At 36.2% G+C, this 6,073-nt stretch overlaps 1 non-coding gene across 1 annotated transcript; it reads left to right on the forward strand.

The window, feature by feature from the left end:
* The first annotated feature begins 5,505 nt into the window (after positions 1-5,505).
* On the forward strand, positions 5,506-5,608 carry LOC149213589 (U6 spliceosomal RNA). The gene has a single exon (XR_016251430.1). It is a non-coding gene; the product is annotated as a U6 spliceosomal RNA (small nuclear RNA).
* Positions 5,609-6,073: the final 465 nt, after the last annotated feature.

Below are 6,073 nucleotides of genomic sequence, written 5' to 3' on the forward strand. Positions count from 1 at the left end.
ACATGCTATACTGAGGGATGTATCAGCAAAATGAAAGCAGTGTGGTATGTGGCATGCTAGGATAACCATGGATGGCGAAGAGACACTAGAATCAAGGTTTCCTGGTAGAGATAGTGTGGTTTTGGATGTGTGGTACTACTGTTGTGTATATGTTGTACATGTTGCATCTATGATGTTGTGTGCATGTGGTATTGTGTAAATATAGCATGTGTAGATGTTGTTTATGCAATGTGATGTATAGGGCGATACATATAGTGTTGTGTGAATATTGCATATGCAGTGATGGGTATAGATAGTGCTATATACATGTTAGATATGTGGTGTTGTGTACATATTGTATTGTGCGCATAATGGATATGCGACATTGTGGGAATATGGTGTTATGCGCACGTTGGATATGCAATGTTGTGTACATATGATGCTATGTACATGTTGTATATGAAATGCTATGTACATGTTGTATATGTAATGCTATGTACATATGGTGTTGTACACATGTTGTAAAAGTGGTACTATGTACAAATGGTGTTGTGTGCATGTTTGTACATGTGGTGTTGTGCACATGTGGTGTTGTGTACATGTTGTACAAGTGGTGTTGTGTGCAGGTGGTGTTGTGTACATGGTGTGCATGTGATGTTGTGTACATGTGGTGTTGTGTACATGTCGTGCATGTGGTACTATGTATATATGGTATTGTGTACACGTTGTACAGATGGTGCGGTGTACATGTGGCATTGTGTACGCGTTGTGTAGGTGGTTTCGTGTACATGTGATGTTGTGTACACGTTGTGCAGGTGATGTTGTGTACAAGTGGTACTGTGCACATGTTCTACATATGGTACTAGTGTACATGTGGTATTGTGTACATGTTGTACATGTTGCATTGCGGGCATGCGGGATTATGTATGTGCATTATGTAGTTGTGGTATCGTGACATATTGTGTATTCATTGTGTTGAACTATGTGTAGTACATTTATTGTGTTGTGTTGTATGCCAGGTGTAGGGACATGTACTGTGTGGCGTTGTACATTAGGTATAGATGTATGTGTTGTGTTCTATGTCAGGTGTAGGAGAATGTATTGCATGGTGTTGTATGTCATGTGTGGTTGTATGTGTGTGATGCACACTATGGGTATGTGCACATGGTTGAGGAGAAGGAACTGGTTTTTTGGGAGTGGTAACCGATCTAGAGTGCACACAGAATAAGGACAAAAGGTAGAAGCTAAGGATTGATTAGAGGATAAGTATCAGTATTTTATTTCAGTTTTATTATGCATGTGATTTATGATTCTAGTCTATGATGATTACATGTGATCTATGATTATGGTTTATGATGGTTACATGTGATTTATGATGGTTGTGTTTTGAGCTAACCTGATGTGATATGTTTATATGTGATGATTTGGTCAAAGATGCTAGTTTGAGTTGTTGTGACAGGAAATGAATAGAATTGCAAAGTGTACCTTGTTGACGGGCCACCAATGAGGTATGATTTGAATTTATTTCAATTTATTTTGAATCTAATGGGATTTATCTGCTTGGTACAGGAAAGCATGAAATTACCGGTTAGGTGGTTGAAATCGGTTGCAAGCATTAGCATCAACGATAAAAGGAATTGGAACATGCAACAATATGTTGGTAAAGTATTCAGGAGCAGGGCCATTATGGGACACTGGTACCCAATAGTGTCCATTGATTTCCATGAGCATGCTATGACCAGTATGATGGTTTTGATGCAGGTATATGCCTTAGATTTTGATCTTCCAATGTAAGGAATCCTTTCCAAGGGATGGATTGCCCGAGATAGGGGATGGCGGGAAACTTGGAAGATGAGTGATTGCATAGAAGAGGGTGACCAAATTGCCTAAGGGACTGTGTAGGAGAGAAGGGAAGGTTAGGGATATATTGGTTTTGGTCATTAGCATTGCATATGGAATCACATACACATAGGGAGTGTGCCCTGGAACAATGAGATGGTAACTATTCCCTGATAGGATAAGTGGACATTGGATGCATATTTGACCTTGCAATGGATTCTTGACTTACTAAGGACTTGAATCCTGGTATTACTTTGAGGGTGGAGTTGTGAGCCTCTAGATTCCCTTGTTGCAAATGTAGGCATCGTATCCTTTTATTTGTTGGTTGAGAAAATGTTCATATGTGTATATGCGTGTGTATTATTGTAAATATTGTATCAAGCTGGATTTATAAAGATCCATAGACAATATGATTATTTGCAAGGTGAAGTGAATGTGTATGTGTGTATATGTGGTTATTATTATAAATATCGGAATGAGTTGTGTTATAAAGGTCCATTAAACGATATATTTGTCATGTTTTAGTATATGGTCATTGTAAATACTACAACGAGCTATGCTATAAAGTTCCATGGGAAGTATGTTTTGTTGTCAGGATTCTTGCTGGTTATAGGTGTCATTGAACACCGAGGATGGTGTTCCCCCAAGGGGGAGGGTTCTATAACAACCGTGGTGATACATTCCATGTAAAAATATATAAGGCCACGGTGATGGGAGACATATTCCAAGTTGAATGGTGGGCAAAACATTCTAGTATGGATGTTCATTTCGATTATTATGGCTAAAGGAAAATGGAAAATGCAATGACAAAGGCTTTGGAAAGGAAAAGATACATTAATTGTCATTTATTTATCAAAATAAAGGAAATTAGGAGAAAAGGAAGGTGAAAGGCCATTGGTTGCATGTGAGGAGAAAAATGAATGAAAATAATGGAAAATGAAGAAAATAGAGGCCTAATTGATAAAAAGGCTTATGAGGATCAGTTAGCAAGCTTTTTCTCATGTTTTTCCTTGGATCAAGAAAGGAAAAGAAGGAAAGCAGAAGGAAGGAGCAAGGAAGAGTAGGATCAAGCAACTACAACAATATTCTTTGCAGTTATCGATTTGATGTGTATTTTCCTTGCTAGATTTGGCATGCATGGTATTGCATGTGGTTCTTTTGTTGCTATAGCATGGGTTTTTATAGGTGTGATAATGTTTTCAGCCTAGCCTATCCATTTGCGGATAGCCATGGTGTGATGGGGTTCTCTTGTTTTTGTTGAGTTGGATTGTCGGGTGTATTCGAAGTTGGGTAAGGTGGATCTATGAATGATATAGCACATGGCCTAGTGGTCCCTAAACTGGACTATGAATCATGGTAAATCCACTAGCCTAGTAACCCCTGAGCTAGACTGTGGCTTGCAGTAAAGTAGATTGTGTTGCCTCTATGGGCCTAGGTATCCTTGTCGGTGAATGGAGGGATATACAATAAAGCCTAGAGGTGGTTTCCCTTGATTAGGCCTAGGAAGCCTTGCTGTGAATGGCAGGAGATACAATAAATCCTAGAGGGTGGTGTCTCGGTTTAGGGCCTAGTGATCCCTGGATTGGACTATGGATTGTGGTAAAGCCTGACAGACTAGGATACAGGAAAATTCCTTACGGTGTAGGTGGATAAATCAGGTGGTATCCATGCTTGTTTTGGCCTAGTGATTTGGTGGAGATCATCGTAAAGCCTATTATGACATGTTTATTATGTTGGCCTAGTGATCTGGGATGGATTACGGTAAATCCTAGTTTTTATTGATGAGGGTGAGGTGGTTTAGCCTCGGGAAGTCCTAGTTGGTTCTTTTGGTTTGAGTCCCACATTCATGTTTGGAATATGGCATGGGGGTGAATTATTGAAGGGAAATTTGGCTCAAAAATTCTAATGGTCGGGTGGAACGTGGTACTCCCATCTCAAGTTGGATTTTGGATTCATTAATAAGAGGTTATTTCCTTGATTATTATGTAAAAAAGTATTGTCTTATATGTGGATTCTATGGTTGATGTATCCTTGATATTTTTTTTGTTATTATGCTAGTTATAAGCATGCATTATAACAGTGATGATGTATGGATTTCCTCATGTTTTGATTGGTAATGAATGAACAATGTATCTATGACCTAATAGATGATAGTGCAACTAATGATACAAGGGATCAATTCATCTTAGTGATTCTCAAATAAGTATGATACCCCTATGCTCAGAGTTGTTGTTTACTCTTGTAGATTGCATTGATGCCAACTGTTTGACAGAATATTAGTCTCAGTTGGTGATGGTCAGGCCTAGTCCTAGAGTTAGTTTTGGTTTATTAGTCTTATCATCATGTGTTTAATGGGTTCCATAAGTTACAACAAGTTCTAGGTAGTCATTGGAATTCTGGGCTTGAAAAGTGCCTTAAATCTCGCGGACTCTCGCATAGGTTTGCTGGGAATAGTCCCTATACGTAGGCATGCAGGCTTGTGGGAGTGTCCAGAGCTCTTTGGATGATGGCATTCCCATAGCGTGGGAGCATACAGAGGTCAAGTGGTCAAAAACCTTAATGGGACCCAGGGGCATAATAACTGAGTGGTTCGGATGGCTCCTAGGAGTGTTGTTGCTGATGTGGAAGGTATGTTTGATCTGTTTCCATTGATTCTTCTTTTGTAAGGTCACCTAGGAGGTTGAATCATATCATAGTAGCCTCTTGCCACATGTTTACCTGGGTTGGTCGGTTACTTGGGTAGATGTGGGAGGAGGGTGTCACAATAAACATGGTGAAAAAGTAAAAGAATGTGGTAAAGAGTATATTTTAAATTTTAATGCCTCTATCAACATATATAAAATTATTTGAATACATTAATAACCTAAACAAAACAATATTATAAAATCATATTTACAGTAATAATTAAAAATTGTTTTTCTCACTTTGTCTTGATCATGAACCACATTAGTTGGTCACAAATTTTTCTCACTTTTGAATTTTGTATTTATATTTTTTTTGTAAGTTGCGGTGCAACCAACAAAACTGAGTCGTTACGAAAGCATATAAAATATAAAAATGTTTAACCTTGAATTTTCTTCACATATTATTAACATTCTTCATATATAGGTAACACTATAGAGTTAATTGTTATCACTTTAAATGCAAACAGTGTAATCATTGATTCAAAACTTGATTATGAGCCTCAATCTATTGTAAAAAATAAATAAATAGCCATTAATTATGATGCATTATAGAAGTCAATCTATTTTATTTTTTGGTAAAATGAAAAAATACACACACAAACTAAACCTAAGAAAACCATGCCACAAATATGCCCAATGCTAAACCCTAGATCTTATTCTGAATATGCCCAAAGATGTGGGGGAAGAAGTTTAAAAGAGGAGTAAAAACATGGTAAATAAAAAAATGGTTGAGTGCTACTAACCTTTTGTCTACGTAATCCTTTTCTCCTAACGACTTGCAAACTTTGTACTGAAATTTTCACTGTGCAATCCTTTCCTTGTAATAACCTGCAAACTCTATGCATTATTTGTATCCTTTCAAGCTTGACTACATTATTGCTTTTTCCTTTGCCCACACTAATGCTGTAAACCTAATCTATAGTGCTTTAAACCTGACTTATAGGTATAAATTATATACTATAATAAACGTTTTATATATTAAATGAGATTATTAATTGTAAGAGTCTCTTCAGAGACATCCAATAAAATTGGAATGATACAGAGAAGATTAGCATGACCCCTGCACAAGGATGACATGCACAAATCAAGAGAAGAGATTAACCATAAGATAGTTGTAAATTATAAAATATTGTATTAAGAAATATATTATTAGGTACTTGGAGCTTTAAACCTAATTTATGATGCTTTAACCCCGATATATATACATACGTATGTATGTATGTATGTATGTATGTATATCATATTAAATTATTCTAAATGTAGGTATAAGTTGTAAAATAATATTAACTATAAAATATTATATTAAGAAATATATTCTCCAATGTCTTGTGCCTTAAACCTAAGTTATGGTTCTTTAACCGCAACCAATAAATTTAAATCATATTAAAAAATGTTATGCATACTAAATTATTTTAAACGTAAGTATAAAATCTAACATAATATATTAAGAGATAAATTATTATCCCTGCATAGGTGTTTTAAACCAAACTTAGAGTTCCTTAAACCTGAGCTATGGTTATAAATTATATATTATAATAAATGTAATGTATGTTAAATTAGATCAAGAATAT

Source organism: Pinus tabuliformis, chromosome 1_1 (assembly GCF_031772625.1).
Source record: "Pinus tabuliformis cultivar Carrire ecotype Pingquan chromosome 1_1, CPIR1, whole genome shotgun sequence".
NCBI lineage: Eukaryota > Viridiplantae > Streptophyta > Pinopsida > Pinales > Pinaceae > Pinus > Pinus tabuliformis.